General features: G+C 31.6%; 1 protein-coding gene across 2 annotated transcripts in view; it reads right to left on the bottom strand.

Moving 5' to 3' along the window:
- Positions 1-27,204, bottom strand: part of LOC134720994 (D(2) dopamine receptor-like) — a 168,448-nt gene that overhangs the window by 57,000 nt on the left and 84,244 nt on the right. The window contains exon 4 of one of the 2 annotated variants that reach the window (XM_063583630.1): positions 23,006-23,151. The gene's annotated coding sequence lies outside the window, so the exon portion shown is untranslated. Of the gene's footprint in view, positions 1-4,811; positions 4,839-23,005; positions 23,152-27,204 lie in introns of those variants that run through there. The other variant, XM_063583631.1, reaches the window with a different exon arrangement.

Here is a 27,204-nt window from a genome sequence, read left to right as displayed (position 1 = left end):
ACAATAATGTTTATTGATATGTGATATTATTTATTTAATCTTCCTGTTGATATGTGAGCCTCGCTATCGATCCTAAATTACAGTTTAGACTAGGTTAACGTGTTCTATATAACAAAAAAATAGTAGTCAAATGGCAGTAAACAAACAGTTCAACAACTTTTTTTATATTATCTTAATAATTTGGACACCTGTTCGATAAAAGGAATTAATTTAGCGGTAAATTATTTCATACTTATAGATGTAGGTTTAATGGCCAGGTAAATCAGTTTAACAGATTATTAATTGCAACCAAAAGTACATTATTTTATTAAACATCTGGTATAATTTAATTATGGTCACTTTAATCTTGTTTTATGATGTAAAAGACGTATTCGCAGACTGCTTTCAGATTATTAGTTTCAATGCTTATTCATAGTAGATTTAGAACCAGTTTTGCCATAAATAGACATGAGTGCGCGCGAATACCTTGGAGTGATAACTTGTTATACTAAGAGTAAATTTCATTTGCATATCAGTACTTCAAAAAATCAAACTCAGTATAATATCACTACAATTTACTGCACTACACAAGAAGTAGATTTTATTGTTAAACAATGGAGTGCTGAAAAAAGACAATATAAAAATGATAGCAGATTATTTAAATAAAATACATTCAAAAATATGAGTTGTTAACTGAGAACCAATTTTATATATCATGTCTGATAACAATTACATGTAATAGCGTACAGTTCAATAAAAAGTAAAAATCACGAACAAAGTAAAGTCCCTTATCAAATTGCAAAATCAAAACGAAAGGATAACTACTGTCAGATTCCTGACTTGGTACAGGCATTTTCTTATGTAGGAAATGGTGGATTGAACATAGTTTTATAGCTAGCTAAACTAATGGATATATATATATATATATATATAAATATATTTAATTCTGTATATAATAGGGGCGAAAGATACCAGAGGGATAGTCAAACTTAAAGATAAAAAAAAACTAACTACGCCATGGCTAACAAAGAGAAGGATAAACAGACACACAATAGTATATATATGATAAGTAAATTTGATATATACAATTTGATATTAGTTTTATCTACTGCAATTAGGTTTCATATATAAAAGTATAAGAAGATATGTTATGATTGCAAATCAGACAGCTCCTCACACGTAACCAAAATGAAACAGAAATTAAAAACTATAGGTCACCGTACCTCCTTTAAACACAAAGCGTAAAATCGTAGGCAGCCATAAATGATTCAGAAATTTCAAATGCAAAACAGTTTAAACAAAATAACTAACGGCCTGATTTATGTACAAAACGAAAACAAAATATTATATACAGCAGCAAACGCCAGCTATTGAATTACAGGCTCCTGACTTGGGAACAGCACATACAGAGAGTGGATAGAAAACCCAGTTTCAAGGGGCCAACCCATACCGATTTAAAATTTGGACAAACAGTAATATGAAAAGTTATACGTCGTGGTTTTTTTTTGGTTTTTTTTGTAGTTGATGCATTTGTTCCATAAAATGATCTTCCTTATATCGTTTTCAGTATTTTATAATTACTAGGCAAAGCTGATTAAATCAAGTTTAATAGCTAAACGCCTTAACGTTTTATTATCTTTCAAAGTCATTCTTTCTGTTTCAAACCTTTCTTTGGCGAGCAAGCTTTAATTCAATAACATGGTTAACCATTAAATACTAGCTCTTTATTGTTGAACCTTGCAATAATTAAAACGAATGCTAACAGGTAGTCAATTGTCATTAACAACCAAAAAGACAGCTTTCTTATATTGTTTTGTGAAAACAAAATTATTCAGTTATCAATGGATTTTTATTTATGATTTCGGGCATCATTATTGCGTCATAAATAACTTTGACTTCCGTGCCACCATCTATGTACGCCAAAATCGAAATCATTTGCGCCAATGCTACATCTGTGCCACTTTATTTTTGATGTGATCAGTTTCATTTACACAAATAAACTCTCTTGTCATTTAGAAAAAAATGACTCTATCAGGGGTTTTAGATATCAGGGAGTGGTAAATTGAAATAGTATATCCATTTTTAAGGATATTTAAAAAAACAATATAATTAACAGACACTACTTTACAAAGCAAATTCTAGAAAAAACGAAACACCACCGCTCTTCAAAAGTAAAGACACACATGCTATAAAAATTTTTGCTTGCCAAACTTCTGGTATAAAAAAAAACATTAATTGAGGTAATAATTTAGACATTTATAGATTTAATCGAAGTTGATGAAACCACTATAACGGATAATAATAATAGGAAAGGACACACCCTTGTCCGAGTCTTTAGATACGATGTATATGCTATGCTCTACACTAAGTATACCTGTGAGTTAAGACTCAGAATGTAAAGTCCTAATATTAAAAGGCATATTAGTAATACCTTTGAATGACTTCTCACTGTAGCCTTATACTATTCATACATTTAATCTTACAAAATTTCATAGAATGACAATTTAATAATTGTAACATGAAATTCCAACAACAGAGAAGAAGTAAACACATTATGCATTTCAAATACCTAAACAGATGACTCAATTAAAGGCAGCCATTACTTTACCGATATTAAAATGTAATTATTTCATTCAAGAAAATCAGGGTAAAAATACCCCAAAAAAGATATCGAATTTAAAATTTTGACGGAGAGCGCGAGACCGTGCGCGACAACATGACAAACAACTCATGCTATGCGTGCATCATCCGGCATACTCAGAACCAATGGTGCAATATTGGTATAAGACAACATTGATAAATTCACAGATCAGACAAATAATTTCAGTATCTAAATAGCTCTTGTGGTAAATTTCGATGATCTTCAGTATCATTTGGCAAATTTAAAAAAGTTTCTAAATGAACTACAAAAGTTTGTTACTAATGTACGAATCTGTTTGTAATTAAATTGTTTGTATTCCAGGTTCTAAATCGTCTATATTGGCTGAAGATGCCAATAAAAGGGAGTTTTTATTCGACTGTCATACAAGTCAGAGGTCTATCTAGTTATAAAACCAGGTTCAATCCACCATTTTCTACCAAAGTAAATGAATGTACAAAGTCAGCAATATAACAATTATTGTGCATTCGTTTGATGTGCTTTTGATTTTGCCATTTGATCAACGACTTTTAGTTGTGAATTTTCTCGGAGTTTAGTTATTTTGTAATTTTACTATTTTTGATTGAAGATGCCATGCGATATTCAGAATTGTCCTTTTCAACAACAAAATTTACCACTTAATAATTGTTTAGTGAAATTGTGAACATGCGTTGCTCTTTATTGTTTATTATCAATGCTATTTATTTCACATTCGATTTTAGTAAAACTTCTGATTTTTTCTTGTGTATGAATATAATTTACGCTATCTCTAATTTTTTTTTACATTAAATCAAACTCCAATGAAGGCTAATTAAAGGTTTAATTCAGAAGTATTTCTGTAACTATCATTTATTGTATTTTAGTAAAGACATTAAATTTTGACCAATATTAATGTGAATCATTTAACTACAACATATCGATTTCTTAAGGTTGAACTCGTACAAACTACTAGCTTTAATGCGTATTTTCAAATCGAATTACTGATTAAGTAATTAGATAGATTTTATTAATTCTAAGAAAGCAACAAAAGTTGACGTTAACTAAAACGGACTAGGAATATGGTCAAATGTGATATAATGGTGCACAACAATAATAGGCTTCAGAAATTCATCTTAAAATAGTAAATCGGTGAGGCAAATTATGAAATGTTGGCGATTTCTTCATTAAAACATATGATATTAACAGAAAAAATCATATCTTAATATGTAAATGAAAAAATGAAAAGAAAGGAAAAGATAAGCTAAACATGTCTATTCGATAAAAAGCGAAGTAAAAAAACATAATCTTAATTTCATGTTTTAAAACAACTGTTCTATACTAAACAATGATTTACAAATTTTCATTTATTTTCTTTCTTTCTTATTCTCGTATTTTATTTTATTTTTTATTTTATTTTAATTTTTTTTTTGGGGGGGGGGTAGGTAGGTGGCTGGGGTTATGAATTATGCTTTTGCAAACGATTGGAAAGGAAATAATTGGTAAACGACTACCATAGTATTATTTTGCTTAATCCTTTAGGCACTGTTGATTTAATTTTCTGTTGACCAATGTTTTACAACATATTAATATTGTCTTGCACCAGATGCGCATTTCGACAAAACATGTCTCTTTAGTGATGCTCGTGGACAAAATATTTGAACTCTAAACCTTATATAAAAGATGAAAAGCTATAATCCAAAAGGTCCAAAAAGAATAGCCAAATCCGTGAAAGAAATCAGAGCTTTGCATAAGGGAGATACATTCCTTAATTTATAATAATTTCTATTTTTTTCTAATTAAAATGATATCAGTGTGTATTTTATTGTATATAAATAAACTCATCATAGATACCAGGACTAAATTTTGTGTATTCGTCAGACGCGCGTTTCGTCTACAAAAGACTCATCAGTGACGCTCGAATAAAAAAAAGATAAAAAGGCCAAATAAAGTACGAAGTTGAAAGCATCGAAGACCAAAATTCTTAAACGTTTTGCCAAATCCAGCTAAAGTAATCTATGCGTGAGAAAAAAAAAAGCTGACTACTGGGCTGGTGATAACCTCGGGGAAATTAGTTTATATTTATATATATCTTATAAACTCATAGAAAATGATTTTTTGAATGCTATCCATTCATTGTATTTTCTTAAATGTAGCAAAATGAATAAAAAGAAATCTTAATTAATCATGTACATCCGTAGCTATGTTATGAATTTACCTTTATCAAGAACACATAAACCATATCATGAATATTTTTTACAGCATTAAATCTATAACAGAATTCAACGTGTTTAATATAATGCAATGTTGATTAAATCTCTATGTTTAATCTTTCGAAATAACAAATATCCCTTAACTGCAAGGTCGTCGGAATCAATGTTTTAAGACTATCGCTAATAAAGTTTGAAGTTCAGTAGTTTAAGAGAATTTCGGAATAGAATAACCTATATATGTATTCTTTTAAAATGATATATATTGGTGTGTCGAGCTATTTTGCTTTTTCATTTTACCTCTATGTTCAACTTTAAAAATATACCTCCAAAACATACAATACAAAGTTTGATCTTCGTTCGTCCAGCAGGAAAAACGAAAGGCAACATATGCTATTTGGCCCTTTTTGGCTGATATGAATTTAGCTTAATATATGATCGATGGCATGTACTACGCATTCCTTCGTTTACAATGTGCAACAACATGAATATGAGAAACTAAGTACAAAAATACGATATATCAGCGGAAATAACTTATTATGGGCAACCCACGTCTTATATTGCGTTCTTATATTGTTTTATCTATCAGACATGTCTTGCTGCTAAAAGGAGTAAGAGAGAGAACATATTTCAGAAGGAAAAAAGGATGCTGACAGAAAAGATAAATTATTTACATTATCTTTTTTAGATGAAAAGAAGTAGTGACACACTGTTATTTGGTTGTTTTTAAAGTAATACAGTAAAAAAACATAATCATTATTTCATGTTAAAAACAAATTCTAAATTAAACAGATTACAATTTTTGTTGTTGATTTTCTTTCTCTTTTTTTTTGGAAAGGAGGGAAGAGGTGCGAGTTTGGCTTTGGTAAACGAATATCGCACTGTTGATGAAGTATTAGCCTAACCTATGTTTAACAACATATCAAATATGTTAAATATGTATTTTTCATTGTATAGTTCTGAAAAGCTTTCAGTTTGTAGAAGTTATGTTTGGAAATATACCCATCATTTGTATTTCATGAAGACTTGCACAACAAATAATATTCTATAACTTTGTGCATTTATAGCACTTTTATGGATGAATCTTGATAACAACCGCATGAACATTATCTTAAACAGTAGATATCAAATAGATTTCAACATGTTTTCAAAATTAAATGTAAAGTTGATTATGTGTCTCTCTTTAACAAATCAAATATATCTTTTGACTACAAGGGTCGGCATCAATTTCTTAAGACTATTTTTAATAAATATAACACTTCGCCACTGTTCCAAATTGACCAGGAGTTTTCAAACCTTACTAAATTTTTAATTCAATATCTTAAGTAAAGAATTTTTCAATGCCTGGTTGGCCGGGTTGTTGTCTCTATGACACATTTTCGTTTCCATTCTCCATATTAGTGAGTTGCATAAGTACGATATGACAGCGGACATAACTTGTTATGGACAAACCATGTCTTATTTTGCGTTCTAAATATTTTCTTCTTTCAGACAATATAATGTTGTGCATAGGAGTGAGAGAAAGAAAATTTATCAGAAATATTCGAAATATGTTGTCATATTAGTTCACAAAATACAGAATGCCTTAGAGACTTATTTGTTCGAATTTACAATAAACATAAAAACTCAATATTTACAGGAAAGCTAAATAACATTGAGTGACATTGTTAATTTGAAGTATTTACGTTATCAAAAGAAGTTTTACACTAACATATCCTTGTACAACATTAAGACAATATCTGTTTTTAAAAACATCAATCTACAGGTTATAGTTTACATTCTATAATCCAGATGAGTACATTTGTATTATATCAAGACCTTCCAATTGTTAACGAATTCTTTCAGGAAAAAATTAGAGGCAGAACAGTGATTCAGATGTTGACCGAATTCCACAAAATACCAGAAGATTGAAAAAATCTCAAAAGAAAACTCTTCCAAAGTAATATCCTCTTTTTAAAAAAAATCTACGATGGATCAATTTAAGAGGATTTTCCAATATGTATTGTAAATGAAGCTGAGGATTAGATCAAACAATTTAAGAAATACTCCGGGCGTATGATTTTACTAAACAAAGCTTATTATCTGAAAAAAAAAATCAAATTTGCGAATTTTGAATATTTGATGAAGCAATACTTCGTAAGAACTTTTTAAAAAGTCATTTATTATTAACAAAATAATCAAAGTTTTTGAAGCTTACAAGCGAAATCAGTTTTTCCATTGCGTATAACACCACAATTTACTTTAAATAAATGATAAGAAAAATCCAATCAATTGATTTAGAGTTGTTGAAGACAATTTCTTTTGAACTTTAAATGCATTTAATTGTTTCATGTTGCGTTCTCTTCTGACGCTAAGTTATTTTCTTGATTTATTTAATTGGGGTGGAGGGGATATACCATTGAGACAAGCAGGAACATTGTTTCGGGGTGTGGATTATCATCAACAGTAAACTGTAGTTCATCAAGAGAAATATTAGATAATCTTCAGCTCTAATGAACCTATGTATAGGGAAACCAAAATATTCTGGACTTTAACGAACGTACATGTATTCATCCCGATTTCAATCACTTTTATCTGTAACCAACGGTTCATACTTCTTCATTAAGTATATCCCAGTGAGCTATGTAGATTTGAATTATAAACTGGTAAATTCAGATACTCTACCTAAATTTTCATATTCAGACCAAATTCGATAATCTACTTTCTTTGTAAGACCAAATCCGATGATCTACATTAACTTTCATCGTCAGACCAAATTCGATGATCTACTTTCTTTGTAAGACCAGATCCGATGATCTACATTACCTTTCATCGTCAGACCATATCCGATTACCTGAATTTACTTTCATTGTCAGACCAAATCCGATGATCTGAATTAACTTGTATTATCTGACCATATCCTATGATCTACGTTTACCTACATTGTCAGTTCAAACCCGACGATCTACATTTACTTTCTTTGTCAGCCCAAATCCGATGATCTACATTTTCCTTCATTATCAGACTAAACCCGATGATCTACATTTACCTACATTGTCAGTTCAAACCCGACGATCTACATTTACTTTCATTGTCAGAAAAAAATCGATGATCTACATTTACCTTCTTTGTCAGCCCAATCGGATGATCTACATTCACCTTATTTATCAGACCGGATCCGATGATTTACATTAACCTTCTTTGTCAGACCAAATCGGATGATCTACATTTACTTTATTTATCAGACCGGATCCGATGATCTACATTTACTTTCATTATCAGACCAAACCTGATGATCTACATTTACTTTTATTTATCAGACCAAATCCGATGATCTACATTTACTTTCATTATCAGACCAAATCCGATGATCTACATTTACTTTCATTATCAGACCAAACCTGATGATCTACATTTACTTTCATAGTCAGACCAAACCTGATGATCTACATTTACTTCTATTGTCAGACCAAATCCGATGATCTACATTTACCTTCTATTGTCAGACCAAATCCGATGATCTACATTTACCTTCTTTGTCAGACTAGATCCGATGATCTACATTTACTTTCATTGTCAGACGAAATCCGATGATCTACATTTACTTTCATAATCAGACCAAATCCGATGATCTACATTTACTTTCATTATCAGACTAGATCCTATGATCTACATTTACTTTCATTATCAGACTAAATCCGATGATCTACATTTACTTTTATTATCAGACTAGATCCTATGATCTACATTTACCTTCTTTGTCAGCCCAATCGGATGATCTACATTCACCTTATTTATCAGACCGGATCCGATGATTTACATTAACCTTCTTTGTCAGACCAAATCGGATGATCTACATTTACTTTATTTATCAGACCGGATCCGATGATCTACATTTACTTTCATTATCAGACCAAATCCGATGATCTACATTTACCTTCTTTGTCAGCCCAATAGGATGATCTACATTTACTTTCATTATCAGACTATATCCTATGATCTACATTTACTTCATTGTCAGACCAAATTTGATAATCTACATTTACTTCTATTGTCAGACCAAACCTGATGATCTACATTTACTTTCATAGTCAGACCAAACATGATGATCTACATTTACTTTCATTGTCAGACCAAATCCGATGATCTACATTTACTTCTATTGTCAGACCAAACCTGATGATCTACATTTACTTTCATTATCAGACCAAATCCGATGATCTACATTTACCTTCTTTGTCAGCCCAATATGATGATCTACATTTACTTTCATTATCAGACTATATCCTATGATCTACATTTACTTCATTGTTAGACCAAATTCGATGATCTACATTTACTTCTATTGTCAGACCAAACCTGATGATCTACATTTACTTTCATAGTCAGACCAAACCTGATGATCTACATTTACCTTCTTTGTCAGCCCAATATGATGATCTACATTTACTTTCATTATCAGACTATATCCTATGATCTACATTTACTTCATTGTTAGACCAAATTCGATGATCTACATTTACCTTCTATGTCAGCCCAATCGGATGATCTACATTTACTTTCATTATCAGACCAAATCCGATGATCTACATTTTCCTTCATTATCAGACTAAACCCGATGATCTACATTTACTTTCATTATCAGACCAAATCTGATGATCTACATTTACTTTCATTATCAGACCAAATCCGATGATCTACATTTACCTTCTTTGTCAGCCCAAAAGGATGATCTACATTTATTTTCATTATCAGACTAGATCCTATGATCTACATTTACTTCATTGTCAGACCAAATTCGATGATCTACATTTACTTTTATTGTCAGACCAAATCCGATGATCTGCATTCAGACATAAAAAAAAATAATCGGATAAGCTTCATTTACCTTCAATTTCAGACCAGTTTTCCGATGATCTAAATTTGCATTTATAAACAGACCCGTATATACGTAAATTATGATGATATCAATAGATCAGACAAGTAGATTCAACTTATGTACATGCTTTCTTTATCAGACAATTACATTCAAAGGATCTGCATATGATTTCATTATCAAATCGATAAATTCCGATATCTGCTTATGTTCTCATTATCAGATCAGTAGATTCAGATGATCTATACGGATTTAAATCATCGGAATGCCTGTACCAAGTCAGGAATATGACAGTTGTTATCCATTCGTTTAATGAGTTTGAGCTATTGATTTTGGCATTTTTTAAGGGACTTTCCGTTTTGAACTTTCCTCGAGTTCAGTATTTTTGTGATTTTTCCTTTTAACGTACAGATCAGTAAATCTCTCCTGGGGATCTATATATACTTTGACTAACTGAGCAGTAAACATCTATAATTTTCACTGTGTTTGCTTTATTACAAATCAGTATGACTATATGGGCTTGAAGCATCAAATCAGAAAAATTCCAGAGATCTTCTCGGACTAAAAGAGCATGTACAACTTTCACATTTTTAATCGTTTAGTTTGTATATTCCGAATGAGCTTATTCTAACATTTAGTATTTAAACAAAGATTTATTAAAATTATTTATATGCTATAGAATCATGAATTTATGTACATCGGTTAATTTCAATAATCTATATATACTTTAATAAATCTGCTACAAATTCTAATCTTATATATAGATATGTATTAGAATAAGCCAAAAGTTAATTCTTATCCATATGTAATTCAAAATGATATACAAAGACTTTAACAAGTAAATCATATTCAGCTATCGGCGAATCACACTGATTTACAAGGGCTTGAACCAGCAAATTATACTCATCAATTAGCTATTCATTAAGATCTACACGAGCTGTCATCTGCAAGCTAATATTATATCGGTTATTAAAAATGACCAACACAAGCTTTAATCCGTAAAGTATACTCTTCAATCGTGGAATCCAGATCATTAATACATGTTTTAAGTTAGAGGCAAAAGGACTTTATCCTTTCGTTTGGTGAGTTTGAAATTTTTATTTTGCCCTTCCTTAGGGACTTTCTGTTTAGAATTTTCCAAGGAGTTTTGTATTTTCGTTATTTTACTTTTCACCCGTATTCAAGTATCATCAATTAAATCATAAAGGATACAAATACATCGAATCACATGACCTACAAATGGGAACACGACTGGGTGCGTTGTCCGGACAAAGATCTCCTGTTTTCCTCGTGCATTCCCCTTAATATGAATCCATATTCTCTCAGAATATCCCCAATCGGGAATAAATAAAGGATAAATTTAAAGAACAGACGATCAGAACCAATTAATATTCATAATATTAACTAAGGTTTTGAATCTGAATGGTCCTTTCAGAATTAAACTAAGGAAAAGTACTCACATTAACCCAGAGTTCAAGATTTTAACATGTACCCATTGATATCCTAGATGGTTTTTTTAAGAAATTCAAGGCCTTGAAGGTGTGTCAGTTAAAAATTCATTTCCTCATCCTAGCTTTATCACTCTAACTATGTTTTTTCTTCTATTGATGCCTATCAGAAAACAACACATTGCATGTCAGAACACACACTTGGTACAGACAATGTTTGCAAACATCTGCTTGAAAATAGAAACTTCAGGTGATTTCTGGTAAGGATGTGTTTACAACAAAATTCGTCTTGGGCAATTACTATTCATTCATTAAAATATTTTAGATGAAAAATGTTAACAACAGACGAGACTATTTATAAAAAAAATATTCGATGCAACCTTTAGTGTTTTATTTTGTATGCATTGTCTTTTACATTCAATGGCATATTATGTACCTTACCATAGAATAAATTGTCAAAGAATCTCTTAAGAACAATAATTGGTAGATCATACATTCAAATGAATCCTTCCAATATTGTTTAACTCTTATTTTATAACTCCTATCAATTTCCTTTCATGTGTTGGTGAATGTAGGTGGCATATGGGTATCAACACGGATATATAGAGACGGGATATACCAATGGGATGCCTAGTAACTCTAATTGAAAGAAAAACACTAAAAACGCATGACAAGAACTTAACAAACAAAATAAACAAGAAAATTGAAAATGGAAATGGGGAATGTGTTAAAGCGGCAATAACCCGACAATACAACAAACACCAGCAGAAGGTCACCAAGGGTTCTTCAATGTAGACAGAAACTCCCGCACCCGGAGGCGGCCTTCAGCTGGCCCCTTAAACAAATATGTATACTAGTTCAGTGATAATGAATGTCATACTAAACTCCGAAATCATACAAAAGAAACTAAAATTAAAAATCATACAAGACAAGTCTACAATAGCACTAGAAGACTAGATCAACACGAATTCCAACAACACCAGTTTTATATGATGTGCTTCAAAAGAATTAAAGATCTCGATCCACAAATGTATAGATGACACTCGACTTCTTCCTTCCAGATATCAACACCCAAGAAGGTAAGTAACTCAAGGTCACCTCTATAATTCTTTTTAGTAAAGGTCAATGTCAGACCAACCATCGAAATGATATCTCTATAAGTAACGTATCATCACCACACTGAAGTAAAAATCAGAAAATTCAAATTGACCTTTATGTTTTTAGACCTATCAAAACAATCGTGCATCAGTAACTTTAAAATATGCTTTAAATTTCGTAAAGATCAGTAAATTTATCCATTGTGTTATTTCCCGATAGCAGATGTTGACTGAGTTTTGATTCACGGGCGATGATGCATTTGTTGCGTGAGACGCTTATCATGTCGACGCATTCGCTCTTTTTTTGGAGTTCATGCGATTCCCTCATTTTTTTTTCTTGATTTGTATCTTCGTAGTACATTTTGTTTATATTTGAACTTCTGTTAACTACTGTTACCTTTTAGTTTAATAACTGCTGAATCAACAGCCAGACGTTATAAACAAGAAACACATTGTATTTGGACTTGTGAGGTATTTTACTAACTTAACGCGTATATATTTCCGCAACAATCTCGAGGCAACAATATGTCTAGGTTAAACAATAAAGATGTATTATTCATTATGTTATCACCAATAAAAATAATTGATTTTTGTCTAACGATAAAACAATTGTCATTAGCAAGGTCAACTGGTTATTCACAAGACTAACTGCACATTTTACTGTTATATGCTGTTGCAATATTTATCATTCCGAAAATCTCGCATTCATTGTTGATATGTGATTTAATCATATTCCAATTATCCTTCACCTTTGACCTGTACTTCCCTATAATTTCTCACACACGTCAATCATCTATTCTCATTTCTAACATTAAGATATCTTTACAATCATGTTATAGAATCAGTTCACAGCAATCGTTCAAACATTAAACGTGTTAACCACTTAACGCGTAGCTAAACTGATAGTATTTGATGGTTCCAACATCTGCAATCTATATCAGAATAAAACTATTAAGTATCCTGCCGCTATACAATAGGCAGAGCTAATCTGCTACTGTGGATTCATTTATATTCGTGGGTACCAAATTTCGTGGGTAGCTGAAAACTTGCATATTCGTGGATATTTGATTTCGTGGTTTTGCCAATCTCTGTATACAAAGCCTATTGAAAATATGATATTCGTGGAACATTTGAATTCGTGGTTTACCTGAACCAACGAAAACCACGAAACTTGGTATCCAACGAATAATAATGAATCCACAGTATATAGTTTACAACAATGCAATAACGAAATTTTAAGTCTTGATTTAAAACAAGTTTTAAAATTTTGATTAAAGATATAAGTGTATATAAATAAACTCATCATAGTTTTCTATTTTTTTTGTTTCGTTTATAAACTTTCAATTCATAATTTCTGTTGGGAGTATATATTTTGCTTTTTTTTTTGTTCTATTCACAGAATTAAAATCAGCTAATAAACCTTGTAGATATTTAGATATTGAAGAATATATATAACTTTCTGAAATGTTTGAGAATAAAATTAATAAATATACACATATTTTAAAGGCATTGTCTTAATTCAGGCATTTCACAAAATACTTGACTTATTTTCGGAAACTTTCTTAAAATATGTGAGATTTCGGAATTATATAAATTGACTTATTGTTTCAAGCAATTGAAAACATACATGTACCTCCTTAAATTAAAAGGATATTACAAAATGCATGAATGATTACAGAGAATTAAATGTTTCAAAGTGAGCCATGCGAAACAGAACATTTTATTCTATCAAATTTATTAGTTTTAACATTATGCATTTTAAGAGTCTTGTGAATTTCAAATAGTTTTTTATTGTTTTATTGAAAGTGTGTTATTCCCACAAATATTGAAAAATATTTATTATTTCAAGTTATTGTAGACGGCATAATCTGTTTCACATTTGTTCTGATGTTAGTGCAAAGATATTTTTTCTTTTCTTTTTGTTGTATTCCCAACAAATTTAGATTAACATAAGCAAATTAAGGTTTAATAACATCTTACTGCTTGTCATGGCGTTTAATGGGCAATAACAGATCTCCCTGTGCAAGATCACACTTTCTTATCTTTCAATTACGAACAAGACTTTGCATTGTTGTTTGTTAATGGCTGCGAAATTTTGTTCAAATATTTTCGGTCCTAATGGGTGACTGGGTTAAAAAAAAATATGGACATTACCCAGCTGCCAGTGAAACTGAAGAATTAAACCATTTGGCTGTGTTGGATGTATAATTTCATATCCTTTCTGAATAGGATTACCAAATTTGACGCCTCGTGTATGTAGAACGCCATAATCTCTCTGAGTTAGGACCTATAATAGGTTTGATTTTAAACATATTTTTTTTAAATAGATCTTAATGTTAAGAGGAATTCGAAATTTCTGTCATTTATCCCGGTCAGCTGGTTAAACATATAACAATCGATCAATTTAAATGTCCATATGTATATCCGTTATATAAAACACTTCTGTTATTAAATCTAGATTTTCAGATTTCTTTGACATTCTTTAGATATAGGAAGATGTGGTGTGAGTGCCAATGAGACAACTCTCCATCCAAATAACAATTTAAAAATTAAACCATTATAGGTTAAAGTACGGCCTTCAACACGGAGCTTTGGCTCACACCGAACAACAAGCTATAAAGGGCCCCAAAATTACTAGTGTAAAACCATTCAAACGGGAAAACCAACGGTTTCTCTGTTCTATTTTTAAAAATAATTTGTCCCTCTGCCATCAAAAGGTGATAATATAATGAGCCACTAAAAAACAAAATAAGTACGTACTTGTATAACTGCAACTAATGTTAATAGACTCTTGCGGAGAGATGTCTCATTTGCAATTATACCACATCTTTTTTCTTTTTAATATGTAACACTTTTCCTACTGGTATATAAAGTAAACGCTTAATCATTCTTGACCAATGCCATGCAGTTAAATGATATTATTTACCACAAAATACCAGATACTAAACATGCACTTTGCTGAAAGTTGTTTAAAACCATTAGTCGAGGTACAAATTGCCTTAAGTTAAAAAATGCCTATAAAATATGTAGTGATATTTGGTGTTGTACATTGATGCAAAAGATAGTTTTGATACAATAACACGGAACAATGGTTATACAAATGGGTGTTTTATTTACATATAAAACCAGGTTTAACCTAACATAAAATTTCTGTACATTGTAAGGAATATGACAGTAAATATCAATTCATTTGATTTGTTTAAGCTTTTAATTTTGCCATTTAATTTTTTCTTTTTCTTTTTAAATTTTCCTCAGAGTTTAGTATTTTGTGATTTCACTTTTTCGCTGAGGTAAATATTTTGACCAAAAATTAAGAATATCGCAGATGTTAACCAGTCGTTGGTTGATATATAAACTATTATCATTAAGTCAAAAATCAGTATTTAGATATCAAGTTTTGGAATATAAAAGAACAGTTCGAGCTTACTCATTTAACTTTGAAATCAAAGCAATTTAAAACTTCCAAACTAGTAAGGGGTTCATATTACAACTATTAGTATATAGAATGCTTGTCCTTGTATATTAGTAAAATGACGTTAACTAAGTTTTCTCCAGGATACAACCTGCAGCTGTGTCCAATCCTGATGAGAATCAAATAAAAACATTCTAAATCCCTAATGAGCCACAACAAATTTATTCAATCCGACATTTTTTTTTGTTATTAAATAAACTAATTGCCAAAGGAAAGACTTTTTTAAGAAATATAGCAACACCTTAATTAGGAAGAACAGACATGTATACAATGGTAATTTTTCACCGAAGACATAAAATGTATCCAAGTCACGTCCAACTTATGTTTTTGTCTGTGCAAATTACAATTGAATACTGCAACACAATTCTATAGTTCTAAAAGCAATGCCTGAAGAAAGTTTTTTAAGAGACAGAAATACAATTATGTATGCAGAATTCAACCAACTTTTTTTTTGTTTTTGACACAAAGCCTTATTTTCATGTCTATCGGGCAAAAAGCTTCAACAAAAACTGTTAGAAAAGCATGTTTTGAATCATATTAAACTTATATAACTAATTCTAAGAATGTAAATATCAGATACTGATTCTGACAAGTTTATTTAGTTCTCATCTTTTCACGAAGAACATCATGGTAGAAAAGTTTCAACATATATCTGCTAATCGTAGGTAAATAATGTCCAAAACGGACGGTACAAAAAAGAAACATTTCAAAAACATTTATATTCGTTTTGGGTTATATTTTCAAAACATAGAACAAAAAATTGGGATTGGTCGGCATCATCAATATTTGGTATCCAAGTAAACATTATCTGTATTTCTATTTTGTGTATTAACAAACAAAAAAATAGTAGATTTTCTGAAACGACAAGGAAATATGGAAAAATGACATTTTTGATACTGACTTTATCAGTAATTTATCAATCGAATATGGTACTCGAGGTAAAGAAGTTAGTATCAAAATATAAAATACTAAAATCTTTTTATTGTTTTGTCTTCAAAATATATGTGTGTTAACAACAATATCGAACTCTAAGGTAAATATAAATGCGCAACTTTATGCGCAGACGGCGCGAAAATTTAAACCCCCGAACTACCTTAAGTACATTTTTGTAAAGAACTATCAACTCTCTGACTTGGTTCAAACATGAAATATAAAGCAAGTATAACTATTTTTACAAGTACAAAACTGTGTGATATATGTTTGGTTGCATGAATGAAGTTGCGTGCAATTCTTGATTAATTGACGCGGATAGACATGAAAGTGTGACATTGCGTCGGCGTTACGTGACGTCTTTGTCTTATATGTTTTTAGAAAACGTTCTGTCCATGATCGAACAAACTATAAGACAGTAGGATGAAAGGGAAAATGTACAAAGAACCGATGGTTAAAACCAATTGACACTTTTTTTAAACCAACAAAATAAGACCCGTATTCCAAACAACTGCTAGCAATCTAAAGAGTTTATTCTACCCCATACTTTTGTCTTGGAATATTTTATAACAAGTCACAACGGATTATCTGTATGTTTACTACAGACACTGAAAATTGATATTACAAAAAGGGGAAAATAGAAGAAATCTGAATTAACTCGTGGACGACAATCAGGTTTGATCCATATCTAATACTTTGTGCGAGTTCACTGGTGGCAAAATAGATGTCTTTCCTTATCTTTATATATACACCAGCAAACAAAAACTTCATATTCTAGAACCTTTACCTATATCTAAACTATGTGTATACACTAGCGGGTAAAGATCTGTAGTCATACCAAAAACACTAGGACTGCTGGTTTAAAATAGCGTTTGTTTTTGTTCGGGACAAATTTGTTTCATATTAACGATTGTCGTTACCTGTAAGTTTCTTCAAATGTTATCGTTTTTTTCAGACACAGAAATTTGATAAGTGATCACTGTATACCCCTTGATATCTTTTTCAGAGTTCTAGCAGGGATTGATGGAACAGTTACGACAGATACTTAGTGTATTTTGAAAATTCATAAGTCGTTATAGTAAACTCATCATAGATACCAGGCTTGAAATTTTATATTTGCGTCAGACGCACGTTTTGTCTACAAAAGAATTATCAGTGAAGCTCGAAACCTGATGTTGTCATTTGCAAAAAGAGAAAAAGACAATGAAACTAGCTTACAAATAAGATTATGAGATGTCCTTTTGAACTTTTTTATTTTGGCTCTTAGTTGACAAACTTATGACAAATATAATTCATACAATATAGTTTTGATATTTCTATAAAACATCTTGCACTGATTTTGGATTGAAATTCATTCGCTAATTACAACATTTAAATATGATCGCATTTTTGACAAATGTTTCATCAAAGATGTATTAAACTAAATCATTTTATGACGTTGCTCTAAGAAATTTACGTCGATCGATAGGGTTGTAATAAGCAATTTGTCAACAGAGTTTTATCTTTTGAGATATGTGGTTGTCTTTGTTCAATTAATTCACTTCCTGCTCAGACTTCTGGGAATTTATAATAATGGGGACTATCAACAATTTATTCTCTTTCAGTTTCCTTAAATCTATTTGTCTATATTGAATTCTTTCTTTTAATCTTATTTTTTTCCATTCATTATTTGAAGTTCCGTTTGCTGTTCATCGAATTGAATATTTAACTCGTGTATCATTCAATATTTAGTACTTCGTTCGATCTTTTGTGCAATTTAAATTTTATAGGTTAGATTTTTTTGTAAGAAGATTTTAATTTTGGATCACAGTGGATTGCAAAAGTATTACCGATATTCCAGGGTATCTTGTTAATGCCCGCGTCACACTGTCCCGATTTTTATATACGATGGACACCCGAAAGCGAAAATTGTAAGTTCGTACGAAGTTGGTCCCGATCTCGTTAAAATACCAAAAAGTGACCGAAGCAAGTACGATGAATAACGAAGGCTATACGATGGTGCCGAAATGATATACGATAGCAAAAGATGGACATGCGAAGGTTAACCGAAGACGAGTATTCAAGCTTCATATTTCAGTTGAAGCCTACACGATGGATCACGAAGGCTACACGATGGATTACGAAGGCTTCACGACGATTACGATGATGGCACGATGGCCGTACGATGTCTAAAAGACTTTATTAGTTTATTTTCCCATCGCTTACTGCATGTAAGTTGCTTGTAGAAAAAAAAAATGTTATGGACACTCTTGAACCGAAATGCTCAAAAACTGATATGGTGTTACTCGTTAAGAATATCTTAAGCGCTATTGACTTTAAAGTTCAAAGGTCAAGGTAACAGTTGTAATAAAAGGCAATATCACCCTTGTTGACACTCTAAAACCAATATGCTTCAAAAGATTTTAACCACATTTGGTATATTGTTCCTCCTTGTAATGATTTGACATTTTTTACGGTCAAGGTCATGCAGATGGACTTGTTTTTTCTCCTTCAAATAGCATTGTGTGGTTATGCAGTTGTAAACTTGAATTCTACTGGATGCCTTGCCATCTGCTAAATAACCAGGTTCGCCGTACACAACCCAATCAAATTGTCCTAATAGAAGAAACCTTCTTACAAAACATGTGTCTGTAGCCAATCAGAAATCGCGTTTTAATATGTTGACTTTTAACCAATGTGATTAAACTATTGACCTGAAATCATGTGTGCTATAAAAGAACAAAGTAAGGTACATGCTGTCTTGTGTGTAAGGTGGAGCCTTTAAATATCTATTCAATGAGTATCTCAAGCATTGTAGTGAATTTGTTTTAAAACGATTTCCATCAGCTTTACGCACATCCATATAAAAATGACCCAACACTTCATCTAGTTTTAAGGTGTCATACTGTTCAAATCCAGGATCCATTTTCTTAACTTTTAAATACTCCCTGAAAATAGTGGCTGCTGCTATATTCTGCTTTATTGTTTGTCAGCACTCATTTTCAAACGTTTTTGTTCAATTTCTTCATCACTAGTATCAACAAATCGTCTTTTACCAGACTCCATCTTCAGTTGGCATAAAAACACATGAACTATGCACTACATGGAAAATCAATAGATCATCAGGTTACACGATACACATTAAGAGTGAGGTCAGTGGGCGGAGTAAACATGTTAATATTGCGTAGTGAAATCTAGGACACTTGTGTATTAAACTTTTCATTAATTATATACCTAGTACGGTAAGCATAACCACAAAAAAATGTTATCATGCTTTGACCCAACTAGCATGATTATTTAGACGGAGTCGAAAATTGTTGAACGGTTCGGGCCATCGCCCTCACCGTTCAACAATTTTCGACACCGTCTAAATAACCATGTTAGTTGGGTCAAAGCATGATAACTTATATACTAGTAATACACAAGAAATTGGTTGCTCATTTTTTGAACTGCTGGTTCTAAAGACAATACTAAAGGTATTTCCAGTTACTGAATGTTTAGGTTGTTTTGTAAAAAAAAATAGTTTATGTATCAAATATGCATATTCAATTTACCATTTTCTGCATGTGTCGTATACAACATAGTGTCCATTTTTGTCCCAGTGAACATTCGTGTGACAACAACCCAGACGATACATAAAAAATCAGCAGAATAATGAAGAAAAAGTCGGTTCCCTATATACGTGTACCTGCAGTGTTGGTGTACGAGGCGCGTTTATGATTTTCATTATGTTACTTGATATGAAAAATTGACAAAAACTAATAATTTACTTGTAAAAGAAAATCCTGAGCCTGTAAAAGCTGCTCTTCTTGTTCCATTTGAATTAAAAGAAACAAAGCTGTCGCCTTTCTTGTTCTCATAGAATCATATGATATAAGCTCCATGTTTTGTGAACGTCTTTCTTAACTGTCGTATAAGACTGACCAGTGCATATCGCGCATGGCACTTTAAATGTATTTTAGCGCGAAAATTAACTTACATTAAGCTGGATTTATTGTCGTCGTAGTTCCATCTTGTCGCCTTCGTACTTTTATTCGATGGCAACACGACGGGATTACGAGGTCGTCATGAAGTCGTGTTGCCATCGTAAGACCTTCGGGTAGCTTCGTGATTCATTCGTTTAGACATCGTAATGTCAAAACTGCCCGATGGAAACGATGGAAATACGAATGCAATACGATATTTAAAGATGCATTCCCGGTGACATTACGATGGTGAGGATGGTGATACGAACTCAATACGAACCCTCAACATCGGACGCACCTTCGGGGATTTTTTAACATGTTAAAAATTTAGAACCCTTCCCGAAGTTGTCCTCGAAGGCTAGAAAAAGTGACCGATGGTTAAAGATGGTTAAAGATGGCACAACGAATAGCCCGATCTGGATACGATCAGTCCCGAATTTGAAAATTTCCATAATCGTGTTTACATCGGCGTAAAAATCGGGACAGTGTGACGCGGGCATAACAAAAATAACAAAACATTACGATGAATGTACCAACCTTATGATCAACTCGGATTCATAAAGGGTTTTTGGCTTTACTTTTTGTCTTTCTTGATTTGTTTTATCGGCTCTTCAACATCTATAAAAGGTGTTGTCTTTTCAGATATTTTTACCTTGAACATCACAGAGTAGGCATTAATTGTCGAAATGCTCATTTGGTACAGTAAAATGGTTACGTAAAAGATTATTTCTACCATTGGTACTAAATCTCTTATGGCCGAAGGTGTCACCAGCACAGTTGTATTAACTTCGGTACTGGTATCAGAATGCGTATAGTATTAAATTGATTTTTTTTTGTTATAAGATTTTCAATTTGCTCCCTCGTTCGTTCGATTTTTGGCGTTGATGCCGGGACTAAGTCGGTTGTGTCTATTTTTTTGTGTTAGTCTTTGCATAATGTATACGGGTTTTGTTTTCTGTAATTAGTTAATACTTTAGTTTCATTATGTATATCTTTTATATTCATTTGATAAAATTTACTGTTTACAATAGCATAAATTGTTCTATATAATAAGGATGTTCTTAACCAAAGCATAAAACATAGCCGTATTTGACACATCCTTTTTCAACTTTTGATCTCCAGTTCTGTACAACTTTGTACTTTTTTTCACATTCGATCTTTTATATCTGGGCGTCACTGGTTAGTCTTGTGTGGACGACGCACGTGTTTGGCGTATTGAATTTTAAACCTGATGCCTTTTGTTATCTATCGTGTGTTTCTTTGTCTAATGCGTTCCCCTATTTATTTGTATTGTAGTCCTGTAATGTTATGTTGTCATTTCAATGTTATATTTAACATTGTCATTAAAGTGCGAGGTTTGGCATGCCACAAAACCAGGTTCAACCCACCATTTTTAAAAATGTCCTGTGCCAAGTGCAAAAATGGCCATTATTATATCATAGTTTGTTTCTGTGTGTGTAACATTTTAACGTTGTGTTTCCGTTGTGTCATTTGTTTTCTCTTATATTTGAGTGTGAATTCACATTCTACTATAAGACGTGTCACGGTACTTTTCTATCCAAAATTCATGTATTAGGTTTTGATGTTATATTTGTTATTCTCATCGCATTTTGTCTTATGCGTAGTCCGTTTCTGTGTGTGTTACATTTTAATGTTGTGTCGTTGTTCTCCTCTTATATTTAATGTGTTTCCCTCAGTTTTAGTTTGTTACCCAAATTTAGTTTTTTGTCCATAGATTTACGAGTTTTGAATAGCGGTATACTACTGTTGCCTTTATTCGTATCTCTGATTCCTTGACAGCTTTTTGCTAAACTTTTTGTTCACTTTGGTTTAATCAGATCTTTAAGGTTTTAACAAGATTTTAGATTTTAAAATATTTTTCGACGTTGGTTTGTCGGTTTTTGTATGATTTTTTCAAGCCTTAAACAAGATGTTTGTTTAAACTCTGGCAATTCTTTTTGCTAAAATAAGTCAGGAGCCTGTAATTCAGTGGTTGTCGTTTGTTTATGTCTTACATATTTATTTTTCGTTTATTTTTTTACATAAATAAGGATGTTAGTTTTCTCGTTTGAATTGTTTTACATTGCCTTATCGGGGCCTTTTATAGCTGACTATGCGGTATGGGCTTTGCCTATTGTTGAAGGCCGTACACTGACCTATAGTTGTTTTAAAATGTTTGTGTCATTTTGGTCTTTTGTTGATAGTTGTCTCATTGCCACATCTTCTTTTTTTATATTAGTCCAGTTAGGTTCATTTTTGTGTAAAGAGGCAAGGAAGTCAAATAAATGTTACTACTATACAAGGAGATAGACACACGCTGTATGTTATTTAACAGGGCATAATGTTGTTTAAAGAAGAAGCATATGAAACAAAACAAATAGTGGCCACATGTTATAGGAAACCTTCTTACCACCAACTTTATACATTACAAATACACATCAAAAGTACGGACTTACCTCTCTCTTTCAATTATAACATGTCTGAATTATCTGCATGGTCTTCAAGACTGCTGATAAGAAGTTCTAACAAACAATTCATGTCCGATGTCATTTGATTGACAGAAAGAAAGCAGCAGGATAAAACCATATATAATACAAAGTCCCTGAAAAATCAATACATGTCCGTTACCGACTTTGCATCTGTCTTTTACATATCTATTGAATTACATGGATCTTTATTGCTTGAACGTTTTAGATGATTATTCAGAAATAACATTAGAAATATCAATGAAACAATTAAAGATCTTTGAGACGCTTGTTTTGACTATGTTTCATCAAATAAAAAATATCACTGATTGAAATCTTGTTTTGTGTAATGCAGCAAAAGAATCGTAAATTAATATAGATTTGAATAATACAGGATAAAACCCATATTGCTCAGTAGTACTGTAATTGAAGAACATTATTTTACCTTAATGGTTATATAACATGGAGGCTTCATACATCCACATTTATTTAATTTCAATGGTAGTATAACATATATTCAGCAAATTTATAAAGGTTATTATCCATCTATTATGCGCTAGATAAGTAATTGTATGTAGTCTAATTCAATAATTGTTTGCAATAGTTTTTATACATTCCTTAATAGCCCAGCACATGACATATAAATTGCTAATACGTGAAATTAGTATTACATCGGAGACATTATTAGATATCATATTTGATTGAATTTATATGAAACCTTTGCAATAATATATCACATAGATTTAACAGTATTTTGTTAATGCTATTTTCTGATTAAATATTGGCTATGATATAATAAAGGGTTCAGTTCCTTTTTATTTAATGATATATATATATTTGCCGATGAACTCACACAATTGGTAATAAACACCTGCTTCCCTAATGCTTTTGTATAATGACAGAAGAACATCCAGCATGCACCTGTTTGCATTAATATCAAAGAATATCGATTCCTGATATACATATTGTCTATCTTGAAGATATGATTCCATTTATGGAACTAATATTCGTTAGAATAGTAAACAAAAGATAATTCTTTTTTATGCTTTAGATTTGCAGAACACATTGAACTACAGCTTACAGTAGTATTAGCTACATGTTAGTATGCTTAGCTAAGAATTTTCTGTACTAAAATTTCTAGTAAGATTTATAGTTTTAAATCATGATTGTTATTTCTAATAAGATTATTTTTTCTCTTGACAAAGGTCATGGATTTTCTCAGCTAAAAAGGGTATTTATGTTAAAGGAGAATAGTGGTAAAATGAGTAGAAAACGTATGTTGTTCCAGAAAAAGCGTGTATCCTAGTTTCTAACATGCGTAAACATTGTCATACATAACATCATTAACACTTAAGGAGAATCGGAATTAAACTAGATTAAGAAACGAATGCCATGTTCTATGCCTTTAATACCTCGAATCGTTTTATTTTCTATTTAGTCAATTAAGCTATTGATCATTCGTGGAAGTAAAACACGTAATTGTGGTAGTTAATATGTATCAATGAAACATTTAACTGCAGAAGGCAAATATTTACAATTTAAGGGGGTTGACCTTAGTTCAGGGAGATAACTCTTTAAATCAGTTATATTTACAATTTAATATCCTCAAATTATAGTGTTAATTCAAAATTAATATTGTCACATTCTGCTTTTTTAACTTCATCTAATCTTTGTTCGATAAATTAAATTTTACATCTCCGCTTACTCTGGTGGATAATTGTTTCATTGTAGATCATACGTCGCCGTATATTAATATTCACAACAAATAAAACTGTGACAAATGTCACCATATCATATTTAAAAAATGGTATGCTGGCCAACAGACAACTACCCGTAGACCAAACGATAAAGATGTCAATGCGTATTGCATTAACAAAAGGCAAACCCTATATGTTAAAAAAGATGCCTTTGTAAAATAATATCTTACTTAGACAAAAATAATCAAAAAATAAAAACAACGATTTAATGAATATTTGTGAAATACAAATATTGCGGACAGCAACCAAAAAAACTGTAATGCAGACTTTGGACGGTAAATTGTGGATATAATTCATCTTTTTGTGCGCTCCTGAACCCCTCCATAAGCTGTAACCATGGTTAAATAGCAGAAGAACAAATTTCAGAATTCAGTATGAAAAGTCTTAATTCATCAGATCGGCACTTAGCACAAAATTAAATAACAAAAATACAAAAGACACATATTATAAATCTAAATATATTTACATTGATTTTATAAGTTTGTTCAATTCGCAATTCAAACTTTTCTGTTAGATATTTTGTTTCTAAAAACTAGAACTTCAATCATAGATCAGAAAAAAAATAAGAAAGATTTTTACGTATTTAATTGTCTTATAAATAACAAATTTTGAAACATTTCTTCAGCTTATGATATTTATTTGATAAAAGTTGATCGAGTAGGTACTCCGCTCTTGATAACAAAACGTGAAAGTTAGTATGTGGCGTCAATTATACTTGTTACGTCTTGCGACGCAATATCGTGCGTAACGTAATATGCCTTCAACGGATTAGAAGTCATAAACAGTCAGATAAAAAACGCATTTGTAATAGTATTGCTTTTATATGTATCTACAGGATGTGGGACTATGACTGGGATCTACAGGATGTGGGACCACGACTGGGGTCTACAGGATGTTGGATCATGACTGGGATCTACAGGTTGTGGGCCCGTCACTGAGTAATACAGCTATGTTTGCTAATGTGTAAGACTATTTTAAAACAATAAGATAACTGTTAGTAACGATAAAAACAATCTTCAAAGTTTTAAATGTGCTCTTCCAATTAACAAAGTTTCATTATCTGAGTGAGGTATTTACATATCGCAATTTATCAGTATTTGCGTGAGGTATTTACGTAGAACAGTAACCCGTATCTTCAACCTAAACCATTATCACTACAAACATTTAACAGCCGTCATCTAAAATTGGTCGATTGTTACACAATTATTGTGTTTTAGACGAGTACAGAATGTTCGTTTGTATCTCGGGTTCTTTTGCAATTTTTCTGTCACTGGGAATTAAGACGGTTTTTACTTCCATTACTGTGTTTCACTTTTAAATCATAAACATATGAGAGCTCATATTGTTTAAAATGATAAAAAAGGTGCCATTTTCATAGCACTCATGGCCAGACGTCTTTCCTGTTTCTGAATTGCTTTGTTTTTACGTTTATATATTGTTCTCTATATAGTCCATATCATATTCCATTTTTAAACACATTTAGTAAAATTTAGTTCGCATTATACAATATGATACATTAAAACAGGTTTACTAAAGTTATAGACATTTTCCAGACAAATTTGCACTGTCCCAAACACGGAGATTTTGGTTTGACCTAAAGGTCAATCAAATTACTTAAAATAAAAGTCAAAAGTAGCTTTTTTTCTTGTAAATCATTTTTATTTGATTCTGAACCAATGCGAATTCTGAAGGATTGGCATGAACCCCAAAAGTCCTGAAGGATTGACATGAACCCCAAAAGTCCTGGAGGATTGGCATGAACCCCAAAAGTCCTGTCCTGGAGGATTGGCATGAACCCCAAAAGTCCTGGAGGATTGGCATGAACCCCAAAAGGAGTGAAACCGAGCATGTTGACACAGTAACTGTGTATTGACCAAACCATACTATCTGCCAGTTAAATAGACTTGTGGCAGCGATTTGAAATTGAAAAATTACATAACATAATATTTTATATTTTCGATACATCTTCTAACTGTCTGGACAGTAAGTCAAGGCATAATGCATTTTCCCCACAGGACTTTAACAGTAATGTATAAAGGTCAGTATACAGCGATACGTTTGATGCACCATTCCCATGTCTCATTCGTATAGAAGAGTAAAATGTAGGCCAACGTGCTATTCCATTAAAAACCCAATTAAGACATATCATTCTTTCAGTTTTTATATACGTGGTACAGTGTCAATGTCTGCAGAAGTACAGGCATGTCAAGTCGATATTATATAACGTGTTGATGCATTTTAATTTAATCAATTAGGGGCAAACCTACGCCTCGAAAACCGAAGGCATAGACAAATACAGTTGGATAGAGATGCATTATCTATGTCAAACATCTGTTAAGTTTATTCCAATTGATAGATAATAATAAACCAGGTGTGATGTTTAATTCAGAGACAGAGACCCAATGACAAAAAAAACTAAAGGTAAAATAAAAA

The sequence above is a fragment of the Mytilus trossulus genome, chromosome 6 (genome assembly GCF_036588685.1).
Source record: "Mytilus trossulus isolate FHL-02 chromosome 6, PNRI_Mtr1.1.1.hap1, whole genome shotgun sequence".
Taxonomy (NCBI): Eukaryota; Metazoa; Mollusca; class Bivalvia; order Mytilida; family Mytilidae; genus Mytilus; species Mytilus trossulus.
The sequence above is the reverse complement of the archived record's forward strand: the minus strand, read 5'-3'. Positions and strand labels throughout refer to the sequence as shown.